This window comes from Eptesicus fuscus, chromosome 12 (genome assembly GCF_027574615.1).
Source record: "Eptesicus fuscus isolate TK198812 chromosome 12, DD_ASM_mEF_20220401, whole genome shotgun sequence".
In the NCBI taxonomy this organism is placed as follows: Eukaryota; Metazoa; Chordata; class Mammalia; order Chiroptera; family Vespertilionidae; genus Eptesicus; species Eptesicus fuscus.
Window position 1 is genome coordinate 1157354 of NC_072484.1, and position 25860 is coordinate 1183213.

The 25860-nt window shown below is 61.7% G+C and overlaps 2 non-coding genes across 2 annotated transcripts; both read right to left on the reverse strand.

Annotated features, from left to right (window-relative positions):
• Positions 1 to 10526: 10526 nt before the first annotated feature.
• MIR133-1 (microRNA mir-133-1) lies at positions 10527 to 10607 on the reverse strand. Its single transcript, NR_129113.2, has one exon. It is a non-coding gene; the product is annotated as a microRNA mir-133-1 (primary transcript).
• Positions 10608 to 20816: 10209 nt separating this feature from the next.
• On the reverse strand, positions 20817 to 20896 carry MIR1-2 (microRNA mir-1-2). Its single transcript, NR_129261.2, has one exon. It is a non-coding gene; the product is annotated as a microRNA mir-1-2 (primary transcript).
• Positions 20897 to 25860: the final 4964 nt, after the last annotated feature.

Sequence of the window (25860 nt, forward strand, 5' to 3'; positions counted from 1 at the left end):
CCAAAAAGTGTTTCCCAGAGGTACAGAAAGGGCAATTGCAGGCTTGCTTTGGGGTGTGCATATATATATGCATGTTTGCATGTGTGTGCATGTGTGTGCATGTGTGTGCACATATGCCTGTGCAGGGGCTGCAGCAGGAGGAAGAGCTTAGGGCCTGGGTGGGGCCCTGGATGGCATCCCGAACCATCCCACAGCTCCTATGAGGTGGGGACAAGTGCCCTGGCTGTGCCCATGCCCCATCAGCCATCCCAAGCACCGGATTACGTGTGGCAATTGTTCCCTTGGTGGCTCCTGGCCACTGGCCGTGTCCCCACTGGCTGGGCACGCTCAGGACCCCAGCAGCTCTGACCCCACTGGTCTCAGGTGCGCCTCCAGGGAAGTGGGCTCCCTGTGGTCCGCCATGAGAACGAGGTCCTGGAGACGCTGCAGCGTTTCCGTCTGGATGGTGGGCGCTGGCCCCTGTGCCGCTGGTGCCGGTGACCCCCCTCAGGTCCTCAGCGCTGACAGTGTGGACGTGAGTCACATGAATCCTGCCGCTTGCTCATATGTGACCCGGCCCCAGTCACTGTCCCTCCCTCTGCCTCAGTTTCCTCATCTGTGAAGTAGGGGTGCTGAGGAGCCCCCACAGAGGCCTGTCCTGGGAGAGTGCACATGGTTTAGGGAGCTGAGAACAGTCCGCATAATGCCCAGCAGACACCCCTGCCAGACCAGGAGGGACCCCGCTAGCTGCCTGAGGCCCCCACGTGCTTTCTCGGAGCCCAGCGGACCCGGTGCCCACCCGAGGCTCCTGCCACCTGGAACCACAGCCTCTGACGTGCGTATGGCCCTAGGAACTGCCCTATCTCTCTGAGCCCTACTGCCATCTGCAGTTGGGGAAAGCTGACCCCACAACGTGGGGCCACAGTGAGGATGAAGGGAGGGGACTCTTGGCACACACTGATTTGGGGTCACCCCTCCACCAGCAGAGCCAGAGCACCAAGCCGTAAAGCCAATGTGCGCACAGCCACCCACAGAGGCCGAGCTGAGCTCCAGCCTCATGCCGGCATGGAGAACGGGATCAGAAGACCCAGCGGTGCTGTACAGACATGCACACATATATGCACACCCCAAAGCAAGCCTGCAATTGCCCTTCCTGTACCTCTGGGAAACACTTTTTGGGAAAACAAGGCAAAACTGTCCACAGTCCTAGCCCCGGGACCTCAGAGCCCCTTCCCCTCCCCAGTCCTTGTCTGCTGGACAGTGGCTTTGGGGTCAGCGCGATGATGATTTGCAACGCTGTGCCTGGTGCCCGGCTGCGGCCCCACCGAGAGCCAGCACGCACAGGGAGGACTCAGGCCGCCACGGGCTGGGGGAGGGGCAGCCTGCTATGGCCGTGGGGGAGGTGACCTTGAGTCCCACCTTGAGGAACAAGACGATTGTGATGAGGAGAAGGGGATGTGGGGGCAGAGAAGGCATTCAGGGCAGCAGGGAGACTCAGACACCTTGGTCCCAGCCCAACCCCCAAACAGGTGCCAGGTGGACCCCAACTCTCCCACACTCGCCTGCACAGCAGAAACCATCCTCTGTCCTGCCCTTCTCCAAGCCCACCACACGGACCTCTGAGGACCCATTTATCTCCAGTTTCTGGCGATAGGGACTCAGGCACCCTGGGTGCCAAGGCACCCCAGGAGAGGGCAAGGTGTTCGAGCTTAGAGTGGGGGCGGAGGGCAGCCTGGTGGCTGCGTGGGTGCCATGTCCCCAGCGCGGGAGCTGCTGACTGGGAACTCCATGCTGCAAGTGGCAGCTGAGGGTCCCCATCAGATGGATTTGGCTTGGTCATACTTAGTGGGGAACCTGGCGAATTTGTAGGAAATTGGTTATTCATGCCCAAAATGACAGTACGTCTTGCTTCCACCTAAGTCGCTGCCTGCAAAGCGAGTGCCTTTGGCAGCTGCAGCTCTCTGCCTGGCAGGCCAGTGGCATGCAGCTCTGTCTTAGGAGTGACTTACAAAGTGGACAGAGCCAGCCAGCTCCTGCCTGGGCTGGGGGAGGACAGGGACCCCAGTGTGGGACCTGCTGAAGCCTGAGCAGCCGCTGTCCTCAGTGCTGAAAGTGAGCTCGCCAGGGGAGGGACTGTGTCCTATGGCCCACCAGAGGCCACCTCAGACAGTCCTGGCATCTCTGGCCGTGACTGGATGGTGTGGGGACAGGCTGGGAGTGTGGGAGTGCATGCCTCCAGGACAGAACCCAACAAGGGGACGGGACTGGTGGATAGGTACTCAGCTCCCCCCCCCCCGCCTGCCCCAGCTGGAGGCAGCTCTGAATGCGTCCAGCAGAGCGACAGAGGGTCCTCAGTGGAACTGAGCCCAGCTGCCCAACGCATCACCTCTCATTAACTAGCCCTAATGCCTTTCCTCCTGGCTGACATCACCTCCAACAAACCATGTGCCCGACATCTCTGTCCCAGGGTCTGCTTCTGGGACCCCAAACAGCGCCCCCATTATGGCAACCTCCATGCCCAGATCAGGGTCATGGCACCCTGAGCTTTGGACAGGAGTCCCTTTCTTTGCGCTCTGGGCTCACAACCCCACGGCGTTGCTGGCCTTGCGAGAGGGGCCCCGGCCCCAGTGGTTCGGGGTCAAAGTCCAGTGGAAGCCGTCCTTCCCGGAGTGTGTCCCCGGGACTCTGGGCTCCGCCAGACGCTCCGGAGCCATGTGGCCAGAGCCTCTGCTCTCCCCTTCCCAGAGGTGCCCGCAGCTGGGGTGCACATGGCCAGCACAAGGGCCGTGCGACTTCGGTAACTCACCGGAAAACCCTGATTTCTGCTCCCACCTGCAGCCTACCACCCGGGACCCATGCTTCCCACACCCTCAGCTCCTGGAGGATGGATTAGACACGCTCTCAGAGGCGGAGTTCCTTTGTGTTTAGGTAGTAAGAAGTCACCAAATCCGGTTTCCACACTTGGTCCCGGGTCCCGTGGTGCACACAGCTGTGAAAACCCGGGAGCACGCTGAGGCGTCACCTGTGTGTCCCAGGGCCCCATGGCGCAGACCCTCCCCCTAGGAACTCCATGTGGGTGGCAGGGGGACGTGTGTGCTGTCAGCCCAGGGCAGGCAGGATCCGAGGCGACCAGCCATGGTCAGGTCTCGGCCCAGAGCTGGGCCATGCCGGCGATGACCACGGAGCTCACAGTTGCTGAGTGACCCTCTGTGGTCCAACGTGCTGGGCTGGTTCCCTGCACCTCAGGTTTACAGATGAGGAAACTGAGGCCCAGGGAGAGGCACCACTGTGCCTGGGTCACACAGAACAAGTGGAGTCCCCGAGTCTCCAGGCCAGACTGTCCTTCACTCTGCCTCTGAGATGAGGCTGCGCTGAGCCGAGGAGGGACCAGCTGGCGGTGCAGCTCCAGGCAGGGCCGCCTGCTGGTGACCTGCTAGATGCTGGCGGCTATGCTCACACCCACACCGCACTAGACCGCCCACAGCCCATTCTGCTGGACAGCCAGCCCCTACAGGGACATGTGTGTTTGGGTGTGTGTATTTGTGGTGTGGACCCTGCCTGACCCCCACTGGACTGTGCACCTCAGACTAGCAAACCTTCTCTCTGTACTTCCTGGGTGAGTTAGGGTGGGAGTGGGTGAAGAGCTGGCAGTAAGCACACCTGTAGGCTCCTCTGAGATCAGGGAGCCACAGATGATGATGGATGGACACAGGATATTTAGATGATGACTGGTGTATTGGTAGATGATAGATGATAGATAGACAGACAGACAGGGATGGATACAGATGCAAACACTGACCCCAGCTGTCTGTTTCTCCTGAGGATCCTGACTGATACAAGGACACAAAGGCTGTCCCAGCTTTCCAAACCTCACTTCAGTGGGTTTGAACCCCACGGGAGCTGGAGGGAGAAACGAGCTGAGTGCTGCCTCAAGGTCAGGCCCATCTTGCCCTCCCTGTTCTTGGAGATGGGGGCTCGGAAGCCCCCACTAAGTTGTTCAAGGTCTGCTCAGCTTAGAACAGTCCCAATGTTCCCTCCCTTCTCCAGGATCACAGACCTGCCACGTCCAGAATTCCTCAACATTCCTGCTGCCCTTCCTCCCGGACTTCTCCCTGCCAGGCCCCACCCCACCCCCAGCTCCTGTCTGTCCTCAGGGGCAGCCGTCCTCCAGCAGGAGGTGTGAGTATGCAAGTGTGGGCACTCGAAGCGAATCATCACCACGTGACCTCCCAGCACCCGTTTCCCAGGCACGCGTGGGCCTGCCAGTCCTTGCAAAGGCTTCACTGAGACCCATTCTCAGGGCCCACTGTCCTCCCACCCGGAAGTTCCTCCCCAAGGCTGAGATCAGACTGGAGAGCACAGGGGGAAGGGGCGGGACCTGACAAGGTGGGTCTGCTCCCCTGTGGGCACCCACAGGCCTCTGGGTCCAGGGGCCACCCAGGGTCTGGGCTTCCCTGCCAGCCCACCCAGCTGACCACCTGACCTTCCTTTGACTGCTGGGCAACCCATGAGCGGGCATGGGTAGCCCATTTGGAAGACGAGGAAACTGAAGTTAAAGGACACGTTGCCACTTGCTCAAGGTCACCCACAGCCCTGGGTGCCAGGCTGCAGGGGCACCGCCCTCAGCCCCTCACACCACCTCTGTGCCTCTCAGGACCCTGACAGCTCCCCCACCTCTCTGTCCTGCAGCAAACCCGCCCACTCATGCCCCCTTTTCCCCACGTGGTGGTTGGGCCCCATGGGAGGTGCCGCCAACGCGGGGTCTTGCCAGCCAGTCCCGCAGTCCCTGCACTGCCAGCACAGCTCCAGGCTTGAGGCAGCCGCTCAGGGACGCACCCGCACTCTCACGGGCCTTGCCTTGGCAGCGCCCGCACCCCCATCTCCTGGCTGAGCTCAGAGCCAGCCTCCTGGGAGAAGCCATTCTCTGACGGAGCCCCCGCTGTCCCCATAGCACTCTCGCTGACTGCCCCAAGGGCACACTCTGTGCGGGGAGCGGCCCCATTCTGAGGAAACTGGCAAAAGTGAATAAAAGCAAGTTCCGTGGCTTCTGTTCAGGTGCCCAATTCTGGTCTGAGTTACGCTGTCCCAGAGGAGCCAGCTCTCAAGGTCGAGGACGTGAGCACAGAGCATCCCTATGTGGACTGTGGGGGTGCCTGAACAGGCCTCACCAGAGCAGGCTGCACATCGGCCCCCAAACCATCCTGGGAGCTTCACTGCACAAGGAGGGGGAGCGAGAGAGCAGAGAGACAGAGAGCAGAAAGGACGGAAAGAGCGGGAGGGGGAGGGGGAGCTGAGCTGGGACCACAGGAAGGGCCGGGCCAGGGGGCTGGAAGGCCTGTGCGCTCTGATTCTGGAATCTTCCGTGTGTGTTAGAAGCCCAGCTTGGCCATGCCATGGACAATAGTGACCTCAGGGGAGGCACCTAACTTGCCCACCCTGTAAGATGGGGCGAAACCGTGATCTGTGTGACCACAGGGCGGGGTGAGGAGGCTCCTGGCACTGGCCTGGGCTCCCTGGATGTTTCCAGTGGGGCTACCAGCATGTGCTCCCAACACTAACTGCCAGACCTTTACTTTTACAACAAGCCTGGACTCCCACCCCCATCCCCAGCTGGGAGGGCAATGATGCTGCAGAACCCAGCGACTTCTAGAATTTATCCCAGGGCTGTCCAAGGAGGCAGAGCCCTCAGGGGCTGCCACGGCTGGAGTTAAGTCCCTGCCTTTGCCAGGTGCCTCCCCGCCTGCCGTGTCTGGGCCCCCTGCACGGTGAGGGGACTGGTGTGTTTGGTCTGCAGATGGTCAAACGGAGCCTAGTGTGGGAGAGACCTGCTCACGGCCTTGTAGCCAGAGGAGAGGCGCTGGCCGGAGGCCCCCGGCTCCCAGGCCTGCGGTGACAGCGCCGAGCTCACAGCTGAGTCTGGACACCTGTGCAAACGGTCTTTGCAGCCCCTGGCTAACACTGGACTTCCTGTGGACACACCTGCAGGATGACCCGTGTCACTGTGCCATTTGTCTTCTTCCCTGCACCCCGCTTCAGCAACTTGCTCACTGCTCCCCACTGCAGGCTGCCGGCCCCTTGGAGCTGCATGCTCCTCATTCCAGGGAGGGCATCACAGGAGGACGTGAGCCAGCAGACTGGCTGCAACGACGGGCATGAGCGTGTCATTATTAATTATTAATATATCAATACAATTAATACAGCGCCTCGTGAATAATCCATGTGCCAAAGCTCAGATCTGTGGAGGGTGTACTGGGAACTTGCCAGGCTTGTGTGCAGACCAGGGGGTCCCCAACTACACGGAGTCTCTGTGCTAGCACCCTCGGTCCAAGTTGTGCTGGGAACCATGAGCCAAGCATTTAATTAACTTGTGGAAACTCCCACTAACAGCCCTCATCTTCCAGCCGGAGGGTTCGTCAGAGGCTCTGCTCCTGAGCCCAGTGGGCTCAGGGTTCCTCCACCCGCCTCCTTAGGGTGCCTCCCTGCACCGCCATCCGGGGGAGCTGTCCGGGAGGCGGGTTCTGAACCTCATTCTGCCTCCGAGTTTTTGCTACTCTGTTTTATCCAACGCTTTGTGCAGGAACAGAAGGCAAGGCAGGAACCCAGGGTCCAGGGTCCTTCGGCAAACTACTAGCCAGTCCCGAGAGAGGCCGCAGCCTTCCCGCCCCGGGCCTACTCAGCCTGTGCAGCCCGTGAGCAGCCTCTTCCCAAGCCTGGCAGCGACACACATGATCCACACGTGCAGCTGCTGTCTCTGTGTGGTTATCATGACAGACGGGATTGACTAGAAGCTGCCAAGTTAACTGCAGGCCTGACCTTCGCCGAGAGTGGCCAGAAGGCTGGAGTTATTGAGGAGGGACTTGGGGGGCAGCGAGGGGAGCCTCCAGCAGGCAGAAGCAAGGCGTGCTCAAGAGACCACACTTTCTTGGTAGTGAGAGAACCGTGCTCCCGGGGCCTCAGGACTCAGATCACCAGGGGAAACTGGGTGTGCGTCCCAGGGCTCCCCAAAGCCGACCGCTCCCAGCTGCCACTGGTGATGGCTGCACGGCGGGCTGCACATCAGAGCAGGAGGGAGGTGCCCCACGCAGGCTCTCTGGCCCGTCTTCCCCATGGTCCTGGCCTCCCAGTGGGACAGTGGGTGCGGACGGTGTCCAGCCTGCAGCGACTGGGGTGGACGGCAGGGGGTGGGTGGAGGTCCCACCCCCCTCCCCATGAGCTCACTCCGGCCCTCAGGTTCCAGTCTATCCACTTCAGGCCAGAGAGGGACATCGGAGGCCCAAGTGGCATAAGCAAGTAAGGACACAAGAAGCCGTCTCCTTGGGAGCAAGTTCCCTCGTTTTTGGTTTCAGGAATTAAAACAACTCTGAGGGGCTGTGCGACCTGCTCACAGGCAGCCCTGCAAGCAGCGCTTCCCTGGCAGAACTGAGCAGGGGCCGCACACGTCACTCAGCTTGTGACAAAGGGCAGGCGTTCTTGCTGCCCATTTTTGACATGGACACCAGCTTGGCCGCCCCCAGCCCTGCCACCACGGCGGACCTCGGTGCGCCTCGTGTCTCTGGTGTGTCTCTTGAGTGAGGGGGGCGGAGGAGGGCCGGGGGATGGACCTGGACTCCTCACTGGGCCCCCCTTTTCCTCTGAGCTGGCCAGAGTCCCCCTCCCCCACCTGATGGGAAGGAAGCTGCCAGGCCCTGAGGGAGCTCAGCCTCACTCCTGCCATCAGGAGAATGGGGCCCTGGAAGGGGGGCCTGGGTGGGAACCGTTTCCTGGGGATGGGGCTACTGTGAAACCTCCTCCCAGGAAAACCTGTTGTTTGTGGGTGAGCCTGGTCCTCGGGCCGCCCTGCGAGGCTTCATCCCCCGGAGTGGCCAGCCCCACCTCACCTCTGAAGGACCCTCGAGGGGCTGTCCTGGCCCTGTGGAGGCTGGAGCTGGGCCATGGTCGGGAGGGGCTTCCTGGAGGTCTACCCTGTCATTGGCCGAGTGTCCACTACGCAGCTGACAGCACAGGGCCTCTGCGGCTCCCTCACCCACTCAGTCTGGCCCTAGGGGAGGGGCCGCACACCTGCTCAGGGCTGGATCCCCGCGGGCTGTTTGATGACGCCCCAGAGCCGAGAATGGCTTCTACGTTTGTGAAGGTTTGGAAGGAAAGTCAAAGGAAGAGTAATATTTTGGGACCCGTGATCATTTTATGGAATTCAAGTGCAGTGTCCGCAGGGAGTCCTACTGGGCCCCCAGCCTGCGGCTCCCGGTGGCTTTCTGCCAGCCAGGCCGCCTGCCGCCTGCCGGGCACAGTCTGAGCTTCTGTTTTCATTCACTGAATCCAAAGTGGCCCAGGGCTTGTGCCGTGGTCCTCGCGGCGACCCAACGAAGGCCCCAGGGGGCGGGCAGGAACCGCCGGCCACAGGGTCCTTTCCAGCCATTCAGGAGGGATGTCCCCGGCGTGAATGGAAGTGGGAATGGTCTCCGGTCGGGACATCCTTTCATTTACGAGGGAGAAGTGAGGCCAGGCGCAAGGAAGGCCCTGGGCCTTGGGTACCCAGGCAGCATGGCAGAGGCTGGGCTGCATCCGGGGTGACCCTCCCCCTGCCTGCCTTAATTAAGCATTGTGGGATGCTGAGACCCTGCCTGCTGGGGTAGGGTCCCCTTTCAGCCACCCGGCCACTGCCACTGTCCACACTGGTCAGAATCTGAAGCACAGGCATGGACAGGAAGGAAGGGCCAGGCTGGGACTGAGGGGCAGGTGTCCTGGTCCTCGGCCAGTGTCCTGCCCTGACTTGAACCACCGGCTCATATCTGAAGGCCACTGCCACTTTTGAGGCCTCCTGAGTAGATGCGTGGGTTCCCAGCCAGAACGGACCCTGGTCCCGGCCACACAGTCTTGTGACAGCGGTCACCACTGGAGACAGGTATGAACTGTGTCTAATCAACTGAAAAGCTACCTGATCAGCTTCTTTTTTTTTAAATCTTCACCCAAAAAAAAAAACAAACAAAAACAAAAACTTCATCGGAGAATATTTTTCCATTGATTTTCAGAGAGAGAGGGAAAGGCAGAGAGAACTATTGATGTGAGAGAAACACATCGATTGGTTGCCTCCTGCACGTGCCCCAACCAGGGTCCAGGCCAGGAAGGAGCCTGCAACCAAGGTACATGCCCCTGACAGGAATAGAACCTGGGACCCTTCGGTCCGCAGGCCAGTGCTCTATCCACTGAGCCACACCGGCTAGGGCCTGATCAGCTTCTTGGGCACAGACCAGAGAGGGCAGGGGTGCTCCTTCCCCAAGGACAAAGCGGGGCTGGGCCCCAGGCTCAGGCAGCTGCCCCATCTCACAGCAGACTGAGCTACTGTGAGAACGAGAACGAGAACGAGAACGAGGCGGAGGCTGGGCGCCCTCCCCCCCCCCCCCCCACAGCTCTCCATTTGGAGAAGTTCCTTAAGCCTCCCTCTGGGACAGGCCCAGGTCCCGCAGGACTGACGACCCCGTGGTGGGCCTCTGGCGTATTTTCCCTCTCAGTGCTGGGGGCACTTGCAGCAGGGAGAAGGTGTGCCAGCCACAGTCCCAGACCTGAGGCACTCTGTCCCTGCCACTCCGGGAGGGAGTTGGGGTTCACTCCTGGTCGGCGTCGAACCTCCTGTCTATTGGGAACCCATGAGCCCACCGGGGCCTCAGGCCCCCCACTGTAGGCCATCCTGGCCCTGGTGCCACGTTCTGCCCAGGACGAGGGTGAGATGGGGCCTCGCCAGGAAGGGGACATGTGTTAGGGGGCCCGGCTCACAGGTAAACGCCCGCCCGTGCCTGCAGCTGTCTCACAGCCCTCAGCTGACCACAGCGCTGGCTGGTGCCCCCTCTGGCCATGCGGGGCAGAGTGGCCTTCCCTGGAGCCCCCTGAGAAGCCAGGGTGAGGGGTCCTGTTCAGAGGAACTTCACAGGGGTCCCCCCAAAGCCCAGCACCACAAAGCTGAGAGCGAGACGCCACCTGCCCTCTACGGGGCCTGTTTTCCCTGTGGCGCTGCTCCCTCAGACACCGCCCTGGCCTCGCCGGGGTGCTGGGCAGATGCCGGGGAAGCCCGGCCCTGCTTTCTTCTCCCCTCCACCCTGGGAGCCCCGCCTGCCGGCCATCCTAGACCCTGGGTGACCAAAGTGGCATCGGGGCATGCAGGCCACCTGCCCAAGCGTCACCAGCCACCACCCAAGGGCCCCTAGGGCGTCAGCTGGGGGTGCCTGCCCCTTGGGGGTGGGCAGGGTGCAGACTTCAGGACACACTGTCAGTAACACTCTGGTGTGAGACGAATGTTTATTTCCTGAGCAGCCTGATGAGGACTCCGGATGGGACAGCCACCGCTCTGCCACCACCTCTCCGGGCACGGGGAGGGCATCTCCGAGGGGCCCACACTCAGAGGGGGCAAATGGGTGTCCTGGTCCTACAATCACTGGCCTTGGTGGGGTTGGGGTCGCTTACTTGGAGCTGACCAGGCCCTGCTGGGCCTCCGCGTGGCTTCCGTGTGGCCTCCATGTGGCTGCTGGGACCTCCAGCCGGGCGTCGGCGCGATCAATGCGCAGCTACAGCTGGTTGAAGGGGACCAAATCCATTGAACAGTTGATTTGGTTCCATTTTACCAGCTTTAGCAAAGCATTTGGCTCCCGGATTCATGGGAAACAGTGACGTCCACAAGAAGCTGCCTCCTGGTGCGATGAGGGTGAGACGGGGCCTCGCCAGGCACCCCGGCCCTGTGCCCAGCCGCCCTGCGAGCCACCTGACTAAGGGGCCCCTTGAATGCTATGGGGACTGAGCGTGAGAGGGGTGCCCAGGATAGGGTGTGAGGGTTATACACTAGGAACACACACCCAGACACAGGTGCACAGACACAGACACACACACACACACACACACACACACACATACACACAGTCATACACATAAAGACACACACAGACATGTGCACACAGAGACACATGTGCACACACAGACATACATATATACACAGATACACAGACATACTAGGTGTACTGGTTAATAATGTGGATTTTTTTCAATAGATGGAGTTACACATATGTTGATATATATGCAATTTGATATGTATGCTATTTTGTTGTATTGACAACAAGCTTCAAAACTTCATATGTCAAATTTGCTGAAGGTATTAACATCATAGATATTTTTACACTTAAAAATGTGGAATTTTGTGCCAAAAAAAGAGCACTTGTGGGAAGTTTTAATTCATTACTTTATTTTGAAGAAAAGTGTTGCTGAATACTTCGGGAAGCTTATGGTGAACATGCTCCATCTCAAGATACCTGTGAACGCTGGTTTAAATGCTTTAAAAGTGATGATTTCGATGTGAAAGACAAAGAACGTCCAGGTCAACCAAAAAAGTTTGAAGACCAACAATTACAAGCATTATTGGATGAAGATGCGTGTCAAACTCAAAAACAACTTGCAGAAAGATTAAACGTTGCTCAGCAAACAATTTCCGATCGTTTACAAGCAATGGGAAAGATTTTAAAGGAAGGAAAATGGGTGCCACATCAACTGAACGAAAGACAAATGGAAAACCGAAAAGTCATCAATAAAATGTTGCTTCAATGGCACGAACGAAAGTCTTTTTTGCATCGAACTGTGACTGGCGATGAAAAGTGGATTTATTTTGAGAATCCCAAACGCACCAAATCATGGGCTGATCCAGGTCAACCATCAACATCGACTGCAAGGCCAAATCGCTTCAGAAAGAAGACAGTGCTCTGCGATTGGTGGGATCAGGAAGGTGTGGTGTATTATGAGCTTCTAAAACCAGGTGAAACCACTAATACTGATCACTACCGACAACAAATAATCAATTTGAACCATACTTTGATCGTGAAATGACCAGAATGTTCCAGAAGACACAGCAAAATAATTTTGCTTCATGATGACGCACCATCACACACTTCAAAACCAGTTAAAGACATGTTAAAAGATCTTGCCTGGGAATATTAACTCACCCTTGCTCCTTCAGATTACCACTTGTTCAGATCGATGGCACACACACTTTCTGAGCAGCACTTCAAAACATGTGAAGAAGTAGAAAATTGGGTCTCTGAATGGTTTGCCTCAAAACAAGAAAAGTTCTATTGGGACGGTATCCGCAAATTATCTGAAAGATGGGGAAATGTGTAGCTAGCGATGGACATTACTTTGAATAAAGCACTTCTGATGTTTCTCTTGAAATCATCATGTTTTCTTTGATTACAAAATCCGCTATTATTAACCGGTACACCTAGTACACATAAAGACACACACAGACACGTGCATACACAGATATGCATGTACACACAGACACACAGAGACACACACAGACACAAATTCATCTTCTCATGCCATTCATACCCACTCACATTCAGACACATGCACCCCAGGGCGGGCACACCCTCAGCTGGAGCTGGGGCAGGATCGGCCCGCCTGGGTCCTGGCTGCCCGGAGCCCCGCCCAGCGGGCGTGCAGGCTCTGACACGCTCCGGCGTGGCTGTGAGAAGTGAAGCAGGAGGGCCCTGCTCCCAACCCTACAGCGACCGTGACGGCCTGCGTCACTGTGACAGCACGGGGCCGCCGCGGCTGCGTTTGCTCGGTCACCCTCACTGGCTCAGAAAGAACAAGTTGTGTTTTAGAAAATTAGTTTTCCTGCCAACACCCCATTCATCAGGAGTGATGACCGGGGACAACAGCCCCAGCAGGTGGGGACCCACCGTCCTGTGTGGGAGGTCCTACCTCTGAGCACACACAGGCCTGCTCAGCGAGGTCGCCGGCAAGCCCTGAGGGGTCGCCTCCACTGCCCTTCTCTACATCCCCTTCTCTGTCTCCTCCTGATGCTGTGGGGACAGACGCTCCTGCGGCCGAGATGAGGGCGCAGCACCGTGTCCACCCTTCAGCCCCCAGGTTCCCCACTCCTGGCCTCCCTCGAGCCGCAGAGTGGGTCTGTGCCATGGGGACCCCGCTGTGGTGGCCTTGGCCTTTCACCTCAACATCAGCTCCCGAAGTCCACCGGGAGTCCAGGTGGGCTGGACCCTCCCAGCCTCACATCCAGGCGGCTGCTGGAGGACAGAGGGCTGGCTGGACCCAGCTCTGCAAACATCTCTCTCATTTTGACTTGGGAAGCAGAGAGGTGGGAGACAGACCCCAGGCTCCCCGAGCAGGCCGCCCGGCACCCCTGGGCGGCTTCTGTCACCACGGTGGATACTGCCACACACATGGAACCTCACCGCCATGTGGGGGAGGAAGAGCGCGGCCGCTGCCCGGGGACACCGCCCTTCGCAACTCCAGCCTCGGGCACGGAGCCCGCACCCAGCACCGCAGGCCCCGGCCCCCGCCCGCCCTGCTCTTCGATTCCGCGTCACCACCTCAGGACAGACTTTGCTTCTGCATCAAGACCTCTTACTGGGCCTCTCCCGACACACCCGCGGACATTCCTGTCCCCCTGCTCAAGGCCATTTGGGCACCGAACCAAAAGGAGGCGGACTGACAGCCAGGGCTGGCGCTCAGGGCCAGGGGGTCTCTGGGAGGACCCGGAGGGTTGGCATCACCAAGGAGCACGGCGAACACAGGTTGTTTCACCCCCAAGCCCCACAGATGTGGCGTGTGGACAGGCAGCCTCAGGCGATGGCGGACGCACCGTGGCGGAGCTCCCACTGAGCTCCCTCGTGCCAGGCAGGGGTCTGCACACTTAGGGCGCTGTCTCCCACAACCCCATGCCATGCCGTGCCAATCAGGGGGCGTCACCTGCACCGCCCCAGGGCACAGTCCACTGTCGGCCAGCCCCCTCCCAGGGGCAGTGGAGTCCAGCCTCCTGCTCCCCTCACCCGAGCCCTGGTCCAGGGGAGCTCCCAGCAGTTCTTTGCTGAACGAGTGACCACATGTCAATCACGGCCTGAAGGGCACCCAGAGCTGTGTCCGCAGAGGAGCCCGGGCGGGTGGTGCCCCCGCCCTGGGCACCTGTCCCTGCTGCTCTGACGCGGTCGCCCCAAACGCGGCCGTCTTTCTACTCTGTCTGGCGGGTACTTCTCTGTCCCTGGCGTCCTGGGCTCACCCACCAGTGGCGGCTCCCAACTTCCTTTCAAGTGTTTTTTTCTTTTCTCTCTGAAAGAGACGAAGATGCTGCTGTCCCACAGCCCCAAGGCTCCCGTCTGGCCCTGTGTCTCAAAAGCCAGGAGCGTCCTCAGCCCCCGATCCAAACCCCGCTCTAACCCCAGGGACTGCGGCAGCTGCTCCCAGGCCACTGACCCCAGGGCACCCCACAGAAAGCAGGCGGGCCACGCCAAGCCATCGCCGTGGCCTGCAGCCCTGCCACAAGTCTGCATGTACGGAGCGGCGTCTGGCAGGAAGTGAGCTTGCCCAGGGCGGCCTGCTCCTGGCCGTGGCCGCACCGGGAGCCAGGCATGGTTTCCGGGAAACACCCCTCCCCCGCTTCCTTCACTCGGCTCGCAGAGAGGGGAGCTGCAGCTCACAGAGTTTGTGCATTTTATAAACCAAACAATTAACTAGGTTTTAAAACATCTGCTGATGGAATCATCCCACATGGGAAGTGCACTCAGCATTTTTAAGCAGCAACCGATACCAGACGTGGGACTCACTGCCGAAAACACCAGCAGCCAGTTAAAATCGATAGAAAATTAGAGGCTATGAAAACGCACGGTATGTCCAATTAGTTCTAACTGGAGAGAACAGCGACACAGAGAAAGCTGGAGCTCGACACCATCTCCCGGACGCGCCGCCCCGCCTGCGGGAGGCTGGGCCCCGCCGTGGCCGCCTCTCCCCCAGAGGCCCCGGCGGGGCGGTGGCAGGCTGACCCCTGGGCCCTGCATTGGATAAGCCCTAGCACCAGAATGTGGGTGCAGTGAGCAGGCTCTAAACTCAGCAGGTGACCCGAGCCACACCGGTCCTTCACCCTCACTGTCCCAGGTCTGACCTTCGGTGGAGCAGCAGGTGACCTTGGGCCCTGCAGCACCAGCCACCTAGCTGAGGGGTCTGGGGGCTTCCTTGGCCTCTCTGAGCCTCAGTTTCCCAGGTGGGAGCGCCAGCCCCAGGCGACCTCCAGTGATTGCCATTTCATGCACCACCGCAGCTCAGCGATGGACCCCTGACACCTTCCCTTCCTCAGGGAATCCTAACCCTAACCCTAATCCATTTAGGGCAGAAGTCACACACGACCACTGCCCCCAGGGGAAAGTGTCCCTGACCCCAGCACAGTGGGCTCTGCCGCCAGCATCCTGAGTGACAGTACGGCTCCAACTTCTGTGCAAGGACAGCCACCAGCCAGGCACGCCTGCAGCCGAAGACGTGCCCTGGGAAGCCTCACGGCGGGGTGCTGCTGCACCCGCACCAGCCATCACAGACGTGGGCCCAAGACCAAGGCCAGGCTGAGACCTCCCTCGCCCCCCTCAGCCCCATTCATATGCCCACCCGCCGGGCAGCTCCCACCCCGTGGCAGGTTCCTTCCCCGTCCAGGAGGGTGTCACCAACTCCTATTGGTGCTTTTTAAGTTAATTTTTTCTTACTACCAAGCTTTTAGAATTTAAACATCAATAACCCAATATTTCTCCAGCAGCAGCATTTCCTATAGCGCTCAGATTCACCACCAAATATAGTTTTAGTTCCAGATTTTGGTTAATTATTAAAATAAATAGCAAAGAATTGCAGTTAGCCCCTAGAGCAGGAGCGGCCCCAGCCAGGGCCGGGTGGAAGGAGCTTCCCCAGTTCTGCTCAGGGGCTGCTGAGGCCGGACAGGGGGTCTCAAGGGAGACCCCCAAAACCAGGCTGTTTCTTATTTTTCCCCAACGCTGACCCAGCCAGATGCTGAGCAGGACCCACTCAGCCCAGCTCCTTGACTTTTCTGTCAAAAAAACTATTATTTCTCAGCACTGATAAAACTTTAATACAGACTTGTGGGGGTTTTTAATAAACTTGTCAACAGCAGAGCAGGGCAAATTGATGGAGCCCCTCCTAGAGATAAATTCTGCCTCACACAGACCCAAAGAGCAAAGACGAGGGCGGGGAGGGGCGGGAGGGGGCCCACAATTGTTTTGCTTTCTTTGCAAAAATGGCAGGATAGATTTCTGTGTCTTATCTCCAAGATAGGGCTGGCAAAAGTGGCATCATTTGAGGAAAGAAATCTGTTTGGCCGAGACCCAGATCAGAGAGCCCTGAGGTCAGGAGAGGGGTGCAGCCTAGTGACCCACGTGTTCAAAGACAAGAAAAACCACTTGGCACCCTGTTCACCTGCAGAGAAGGGCCCCGCAGCCGCCAGGCCCCCGCGCCGCCGGGCCGGGCCGCCGTGGCAGGCCTGAGCTGCACACACAGCATGTGCATAGCTGTCCCTCAAGAGCCGTCTGCTCCCCCTCAGCGAGGTCTGCGGTCTGGAGGTCTGGGCAATGCAGCTCCCTGCCTCTCGGTCCGGGCCTGGCACCCTGGGCTTCGGGCCCTCTCATTCCCTTCTGCGAGGTGGCAAGCTCATCGGCTCACAGGTCCCGTGGGTCGTTTGAAACTCCACACTAGAGATTCGCTCCTTGGGTTAAAGGTGGAGGAAAAGCACGCTCCCCTGGGCTGGCCACGTCCGAGAGGCTTCTGGGGGACCGTCTCCCCCTGCTGCAGCACCCAGGGGTGGGAGCACACACCGCCCCAGCACAGGGTGGGGTCCTGGCGCTCTTCACTCCTGGGTGGACAAAGGACCTTGAAATGGACAATAGGTCTCCGGGTCTAACACCTGCCAAGGGGGCAGTGAGGGGTACAGGCTCAAAGCCTCACCGGCCTGGCCTCACCACTCCGGTTCGGATCGAGAGCACTTTGGAGGTGGGAGGGGTGCCTCCCCCGGCCCAGAGTCATCTGAGTTCAGCTCTCCGACAGCTGGGAATGTGGACTATTTATACCAGCCACGGCAGCGGTGGCTGGAGAGACAAGCAGTCGGTCGCCATATGTGGGCATGACCAACAGCATGCAGGCCTGCCAGGGGACAGGGGCCCGACTCCATGCATCTGTCCTGGGTGTCCTTCAACCTCACCAAGTCCCCACCGACCTTCCTCCCCGTGACAGGTTCCAGGGCAGCTGCCTTCTCTCCTCCCTGCTGTGTAAAAATACTCTGGGTCCCTGTCCCTCTCGTCCCTCAGCTGTCCTCCGCACACTGGACACACTCAGGTGCACACATATACTCTGACCCCAGCATCGTCACTGGTGGGGGACCCCAGACTCCCAACCACCAGGTCCTTAGAGGGCACACGCCCCTGGATGGGGACAGCCAGCCCCTGTGCGGCGAGGCCTTCTTTCTTCTGCTCTGACCGCTGTGCCCAGGGTCCCCGGCCCTCGCTATCAAGCCTACGCAGCTAGATGCCCCGGCGCAGGACTAGCAGACCTGACCTGAGACTCGGTGAGGCCTCTAAGAACCGGGGTGCACTGGCCCGACTGGCAAACGCTCCAGGGAGCGGGAGCCCTGGCCATGCCGCTGCCCACGGAGCAGCTGCCAGGCTGTAGAGGTGGCCCTCCTGTCCTTGCCCTTGAGACAGGCAGCCCTGCATGTGCCTGTGGCTGCACCTGCACTGCAGGGCCCGGGCAGCACCTCTGCAGCAGCCTCCCTGCTCGCCGCCGCCGTGGCCGCAGCCCCTCCCCGCTCGCTCAGCAGCCCGGCCTTTCTGAGGTCAAAGCCGCTTGCAACTCAGAGCACTACGGCAGTCCCCGGGGGACCCAGAGGCACAGGCCAGGGGACAGCTCTGCCCGGCCCGGTCCTGGGCCTTCAGGGCAGCCAGGTGCAGCCCTGAGCGGGACACGGGGCAGCAGACAGACAGTGGAGCACCGGGAGTGCCGAGGCTGTGCTGCGGCCTCCCCTTCCCGAGTCCCCGCCTCTTCCCCCCGGGAGGCTGGCTGCCGGAGGGCCAAGGACCGTGAACAGGGAAGGGGCCCCTCAGGAAGCCACCTGCTCCCGTCCTGGAGCCTCCAGGCCACACTGTCCCCAGGCCTGGCCAACCTGGAGGCCAGTGGACCTCAGGGCAGGAGCAGAGCCGCGTGGCCACTGGAGGCTGAGTCAGCACACCGTCTTCAGACTGAGGGCCTGGTGCCCCTTCCGGCAAAGTGGCTGCAACTAAAGCTATGCCACCAGCCCACCCTCCTTTCCTGCCTGGCAAACCCCTCCCCACCCCAACTTCCTGGCCTTACCCTGGCCCTAAGGATGACTTGGGTTCCCACATTTTTCACTTCGGGCACTTGGGGGGTATGTTTGCAATGTAAGCGATGTTCCCCTGATGGTGCTGGGGCAGCTCGGACATCGTCCCGCGGTCAATGCAATCACACTCAGCAGTTAGTTCTTCAATACAGCATTTTTCAGGCGAGGTTGACGGTTTTAAAAGATCACAAATGCCCCCCTCCCACCAGCCCCCCTTTGAAGCCCCTGTGCAATAATTGGGGTCACAGGCACCCCACTTCGGAAGGGGGTGATACAGAGATAAGAGAGACCTCGCCGTCGACATACTCGCACACCCAGCACCACGGCTGCCCTCCCGCTGACCCTCGCTCATGGCTCCACCTTCCCCCTTCAGGTGCCTTTCATCCAGAGCACGCCGTGGCACAGGCCGTGGCACAGGCCGTGGCACAGGACGCTGGAGCAGCCTGGCCCCAGGAAGGGTGAGCGCCACCATCCTCAGCGCTGCCGCTCCTCCAGCGGAACCTGCCGGCAAACATTCTGGACTGTTCCACCCGCAGGCTCCCCGTGGTGCCGCCTGCTCCCAGAGCTCAGAGAGTGGGGTACCGCCGCCTCGCCCAACCACAGCGGCACAAAAACCAACCTGGGTCCCCGGGTTGGTGGGCAAGCCCCTGGGTTCCGCTTGGATCCCAGCAGGCCACACCTCAGGCTCCCTTCCCCTGCGAGTCCCCAGCCCCCGGGGAGCAGGTTCGGGGTGTCTGCCATCCTGGAAAAGCCCACCTCTCCCCTCCTCCGAAAGGAAAGGCCCAAACACAACACACTTGCCCGGCCCCCTGCTCCTCCCCCTGAGCAGCCAGAGCTGGAGCTTCAGTACAGAAATTGCCATCCAGTCAGTGTGGTGGGAGCAGCAGGCCTCGGACCGGGGCACGCAGGGCGGCTCTGCGGCTCTGGCTTCCCCCGGGAGGCGACGGACTGTGCCCGTGGTGGCTTTGGCAGATCAAGAGACGAGAGGTGGTTTACAGCCATAGCTCTCTCCCTGCAAACTCAAGTTTTCCTGCTCAGTCAAACCTAATTCCAAACACTAATGCTTTCATTAAACACCACATCCTGCCATAAAGCCCTCATGTGCGGAGGGGCAGCCAGAAGGCGGCCTCTCTGCGCCGGCCGCGGTGACCACCACCGGCTGCTTCCCCGCCTGTGTCCGGAGCAGGAAGCCAGCAGGGCAGCGGTGACCTCCTTGGGGTGCTGGGGCTGACCCCTGCAGGCCTGTGCCACGGCGTGCACGGCCAGAAGAAAGGCAGGGCCAAGGGCAGGCCCACTGGCCACACTGGTGGCACTGGAGCCGGAGGTGAGAGACCTGAAGGTCGGAAAGGGCCCAGACCACCAAGTCCTCCTCGGCCGCAGCTGCAGTCCCCTCCCTGGGCGGTGGGAGCCACCCTCGTGTCCTGGTCCCAGGCACCTTGGGAGGACCTAGGCGGCCAGGGGACCTGGCTGCCCCACACCCAGCCGCTGGAGGAGGGGGCTCACCTGTCCCTCCCTGCCCCACCCCACCCGAGAATTCCTACCGAAGGTCAGGGTGTGGAGCGGCCGGCCACCTGCGTGGGCCCTGGGCGGCAGCGGCAGAGAATGCACTCACGTTGGCAAACAGCCCCAGCCGGGGGAGCACGTGCCCTGGGCTGCCGATGCCTCCACCGGAGCGCCAGAGCCTGGCCCCGGCGACCCTCCCGCCGCCGCCCCGCAGGCTGCCCGGAAGCCTCTGCTCTTCGCTCCCACAGGACAGGCTGTGGGGACCGGCCATGCACACCCGACGCAGCCTCTGCCCTCCTCTCCTGCGCATCACCGTCCCCCGGGGGTCCACAGCACAGCACCCAACCCCTTTCCTGTCCGGGACCTGGTGGCAGCGAAGCAGGCGCGGGCCCTGGGTCACACACCACCTGCACGAGGCGGCCACGCCGGCCTTCCCGCCGGCCTTCAGGCAAACGCACTCCGAGCTGAGTCGGTAGAAATGAGAAAAGTAGTGGCCCAGCTGGGGTGGGGGTGGGGGTGGGGCGTGGGACAAGGCAGGGTCCCCCATGGATCAGGCTCAGACCTTCGTTTTGTGCCCTCAGATACTGGAGCGGGCGGGACCTGGGGCTGCAGCTGCCTCTGACCTGCCTGGGGGCTGCGCCCTCGCAGGCCCCAGGGGTCCAGCCACACGCCCTGCACCTCCGCCTGCACACGCTGCTGCCCGGTCCCCCTGCTTCCCTCCTGGTCCAGCTGACCCCTTTGGGGAACAGGCTGCTTCCCTTGTACCTCTGAGCAGTTTTCTGTCCCCATCACACAGATAGCCCATTCTGCTGGCTACTGGCCCCTTTTAGGGTGTCAAGAAGTGACACCCCCAGAGCCTCACCACACCACCCCATGTCCCAAAGCTAAGGTGCGCCACACAACCCTCGGCCCCCATGTCCCTGCATGGACCCCACAACTGCCACGGGCTGCCTCCTCTCTGCCGCAGTCAGCACGCTGAATATTTAATGTGTGACGAACACGTCCACCTGCTGACACAGGCAAAGTGACAGAACAATACGGCGGGGGGCAGGCGGCACCGCGCCCAGGCAGCCCGCTGCCCGGCCGCACCCGTCGGTGCCCCCGGAGGCCCTGCAGGAGGTCCCACGGGTGTGGCCTGCCCCTTATTCCGGCGACCGAGTCCCCGACCTGAAATACATACTTCTTTACATTCCATAGCTTCCCAGGTCATATGGGCATATAAAGAAGTATGTCTCCCAGGCAGGCAGTTCAGCGTGCTCAGCAGTGGTGTGGGCGGCCCCACGGTGGAGGAGAGGGCGCACGGGCCTGGATTTCTGCCTGTCCACACCCTGGAGCCCTCCTGGGGCTCGGAGCCAGCACACCCCTCCCTCGGCTCTGATCGTCCCAGGGCCTGTGCGGCCGCTGCCCTCTGACCTCAGCCCCTCTCCCCCCTTCCCTCCCTCCCTCTCGCTCTCTGCCGCTTTCAATTTCTCTCACATACACACATGCACAGAGTCAGGAAGGCAGAAGCAGACCACGAACCCCAGAAAGTCTTGAGCATCCCTTCCGTCACCCCAACAGTCACGTAGTTGTGCATCAGGGGAACCAGAAAGGACCAGGCTGCCAACTCCCACCCTCGCCCCAGAGGAGGGAGGTGTCATCCCCCGAGAGGGTCCAGCCTCAGCCAACACGCTCCCTCTCCATTTGGGTGCCCTCATCCCTGCCAAGTGCAGAGGGGACCCTGGTCCTGAGCAGTTGGAGGACAGGCTGGCCCAGACAGGAGATGGCACAGGAGACCAGAGCAATGGCTAGGCCTTACCTGGGCAGCTGGCACCTCCAGGCAGGTCCCTGGTGGTGTGACTCCAGGAATGGGCACCCAAGGGCAGGGTTTGGTGCTCTGTCTTTGAAGCACAGCAGGAGGAAGGCAGTCGCAGGTGGAGCCAAGTCCCCAGAGGGCGGCTGGGAGCTGCTGGAGGCACCCTGGGCCTTGGTGGGCCCCCTTGGTGCCTGAGCCTGGACACAAAGCAGAGGCCCAGCCCAGCAAGGGACTGGATGGCTCCTCTCCCACCATGCCTCCTCTTCCTCCCCTCACCCTGTCTCCACTCCTGGCGTCACCACCCCTGCCACAGCCCCTGAAAGGCAGCTGGCACAGGCAGGCGGCTCACGGGGAACCCAGAACGTGGCCCTCACCTGGCTCCTGGTGGCCTGCGCCCAGCCCCCACCAGGCCTGATCGATGCCAGTTTACAGGCAAACACAGGCCGCCTTCCTGCTAGTGAACTTCCCACGTTCACAGGCTGCTGAAGAGCCGGCTAAAGAGGGTTTAAGCAAACTTAGCAAGCAGCAAACTAAACTCATTTGAATACTTAATTGTATCGATACTTCCTCCCTTGCATTTCCAAATTTCCCTGCGATGGCCCCTCTTCCGAATTTCTACCGCCGCCCCAAAGCCAGGGGTGTGCGGTGGACGGTCAGGCCGCTGCAGGAAGGGAGCACCTGGCTGTGCGGGCGCTGGGAGGGGAGAGGAAGCTCGGGCTGTGGGAGCGTGGACAGGCCTCGCACTGCCAGGGGAGGCTGACTGGAGGAGGGTGTCACTCCGGGCGGGGTCCTGCAGAGGGAGCGAGCAGGGGAGCCGCTCGCTGGGAGAGGGGGAGCCCAGAACAGACACCAGCGGGCCCCCAGCCGGGCCCCGGTCCTGTGGTGCCTGCCCTCCCACCGCACAGCCGGCCGCCCTGCAGGATGGCCCCAGAGAGGAGGGGACGCTGGGGTCACCCGCAGCTCTTCTCAAGCCCCTGGCCTGGGCGGTGCCGGGCGGGTGTGGCGGGGTTGGGGCTTGGCCTGGGGGTGCGGGAGAGCGCCGACCCCGCTCATGGGAGGACCACTGGGCAGAAGACCCATGTGGATACCGCCGTTCATCACCAGGAGGAAAGGGCGACTGACACCTCCACTTCTCATCCCTGGAATGTGCCCCCAGGACCTCCATCATGAAGGGAGTCTGGGCTAAATCTCCTGGCCGCCCCCGACAAAGGAGACCCAGCGGCTGGAGACGCAGCCACTGCTCGGGCCCCTGACCCTCCCTCGCCCCCCTCTCCCAGGAGCCCAGAGGGATGGGGTCTGGAGGTCAGGGGAAAGTCGGGGCCCTCAAAGGGTAAGAGAGTCACCCCAGGTCCAACAAGAGCCCCCGAGAGCTTCCACCTGCTCACAAAGGAACCTCAGCTACTTCATAAAGTTTCCCCTCTCGACAGGAGAGGAGCCCACGCCACCGCCCAGGCCCCCAGGCAGCGAGCTGGCTCCTGCCGGCGCCACCCCAGCCCCCAGCCCCCGGCCTGGGCTGTGCCCGGCCTCGCACGGGGGTGCGGAAGAGCGCCGACCCCACTCATGGAAGGGCCACCGGACAGAAGACCCCTGCAGAGACCTCCGGCTGCTCCCCTCAGGACCAGTCTCCCGGCGCGGAGCCGCAGCCCAGCACAGGGGCCGCCTGACCCCCGCGGAGGGCGCCAGCCGCCAAAGCGCCGAGTCCCAGCCTGGGGCAGCCCGGCCGCACTGCCCAGGCCCCCGCCCAGCATCTCCGCTCAGCGCTCAAGTTCCAGGTAAGTTTAGCCATTTCCTTCTGGGCGGTGCTTTGTTCCGGGGCAGGTTAACCGCGCCCGCCCCCGCCCCCGCCCCCGCCCCCGCCCGGCGCCCCGACCCCGACCGCCCACCAGGTCCGGAGGCTGCCGCTTCCGTGCCGGGCGCCGGCCTGTCAAAGTTCGCGCATCCCCGTTGGACGCGCCCTCCCTGCCTGCTGGCTGCTGGCGCTGCAGTTTTCCAAATGCGGACGCTGCCTCGAGCCAAAGAAAACTCCGAGGCACCGGCACCGCCGAGCCACGCGGCCGGCACCGCGGCTCCCACCTCGCCGGGCACACCCTCACCGCGGGCGTCGGCAAGTTTGCGGGGGCGGCAGGACGGGCGGAGCGGGACTCACCGCGGAGCCCCCCGGCCGGGCTGGCGTCGCCGGCGGCGGGCGCAGGGTCGCGGCCCCCGGGTACGATGCTGCAGCCGCGGCAGCGCCATCCACCTTCTCCCGGAGCCAATCGCGAATGCAGGGGTGGGGGAGGCCGGAGCTCCCGACGCGTTGCACTTGGGGGTGGGGGAGGCAGAGAGAAAGAAGACACCAGGCACCCCTCTCCGCACCCCTGCCCTTCCCCCAGCCCTCCTGCACCAGCGCAGACTTAGCGGGGAGGGAGATCTTGAGAGAGGAGAGGGAGAGGAGAGAGGGAGGAGAGAGGGAGGAGAGAGGCGCGGGAGTGGCGGGCGACGCAGAGTTAAAGAGAAGCGACCTTGCATCCCGCACACCTTGAGCCCCTCCCGGCCCTGGGCTGGGGCTGGGGGACCCTCCTGCACCCCCAGCTGGGGTCAGTGCAAGGTAGAGGTCAGGCTGGAACAAAAGGGGACTCCCTGGTGTGCAGGCTCACACCGCAGGCAGGCAGGGGAGGGGAGAGCAGGGAGGCCTGTCCCCAGACCCCAGTGGGTGTGGGGCCCCCTCCTATCAGGAGCTGGCCTCACCTTTGCAGTCCTTATATACCCGGCCAAGCATCCCAAACACGCAGCTGGCCAAGTGGCCCCCTCGGGCTGTGCGCCCTGACCATATTTAGTCAAGCAGGGAAAAAATAGCCTGTCAGCTGGGCCGCGGCTGGCCGGCCACCGGGAACGGGGTGGGTGTGCCGGTGCCATTGACAGGCTGTGCGGGGCCCAGGCTGCCCCCCCCCGCCGGCTGACCCTGCCCTGCCGTCCCCCTGCTATTTTTAGCCCAGCCCTCTCCGGAACCAAAGCCCAGCACGGCCTCTCAGGCCATGAAGCCCGTTTCCCAGGGGCGCCCTGGGGAGACCCAGGTGATTCCCAGGGCTCCGGCCGGGCAGTGGAGCCTGCACCTCCTCCCTGCACTTGGCCTCCAGCTGGCTGGGCCCTACCCAGGGTCCCACCGGGTGCCCCCTGGCTTTGCCCTTTTGCCAAGAATCAGGGACTGGCTCGGGTGGTGACAGAGCCGCCCAGGTCTCTGGAGACTCCCAAGCCAGCCCTGAGTAATGATGCCCACAGGTCACCTTGGACAGGGAGCCAGGCTGACGAGCTGCCACACTCCACCAGGCCTGCAACCAGGGGCCTGTGAGCGTGCAAGCCCCGAAGTCCATGCACTAGCCATTGTCAGGCACCCCCATCCGGGGTTCACCCCTGAACAATGTAATGGGCATGTCCTTACACAGCCAACTGCTCGCCCCCCGCCCCCCACATCTGTGAGCGGGACATGCCCTCTTCTCCTCTGGAGTCCCCTAGGATACAGTCAGGGACTGCAGGAATAGGTGGGCCCAGCTCCCTGAGGGCTGGCACAAGGCCCACAGGGATGGGGTGAGGGGAGTTAGTTTCACTGTTTGTTCTGACCAGAGTGCAGCCAGAGGCCCTGTTATTCCAGAAAGCGATGTCACAAACCTCTCACTTCCTGTGCGTCTCAGAGCAGGCTCCCTGTGCCTGATGCCCCATGACACCCCTGCCAGGCTCCACAGCCTTGGGACACGGGGTGCAGGGGGTGTTCTCTGTGGCTCACCCACTCCCCACGCCAGGCCAGGAGAGCATGGAGGGCAGCGGGGGCCCAGGTGCCTCCTGGAGCAGCAGTGGGGAGGGGGGGGGCGGGGCAGGCCTCGAGCCAGGTGGGCCTCACTTTGGGGAAACTGAGTGGTTGGGAGCCTGAGATGGGGACACCGAGGGGAGCCAGTCGGGCTCTGCTCCCAGGTCCATGGGCCCAGCTGAGGGAGGTGGGGACCCTGAGGGTCTCAAGCTGCCCCCATCCAGGCACTTTTCTGGAAACAAAAGAGCCACTTGGCCTCCAGCAGACAGCCTGAGCAGCCGTGTGAGGGGCAGGCAGTGCCCTCCTCTCCTCCCTGCCCGCCTGCCCGAGGCAGGGAGTGGGGAGAGGAGGGTCAGGGCAGCCAGAGCCCTGGGCCACGCGCAGGCGGCGGGGGAGGGGCAAAACAGCAGGGGGTGGGGTGGGATTGTGGCCTGTCCTGAGGCTGGCTCCTTTAGGTGATGCTCCAGGCCAGTGAGGGAGGGGAGGTGTGTGGCAGGTGCTGCCATGAATCACCTCCATAGTCACCCTCCTAATGGCAGCGGCGCTCACAGACGAGCAGCAGACTGGTGTGAGTGGCAGGTGTCCCGAGGTCCCCAAGGCCCCTAGGACAAAGCCAGATGACAGCGCTCT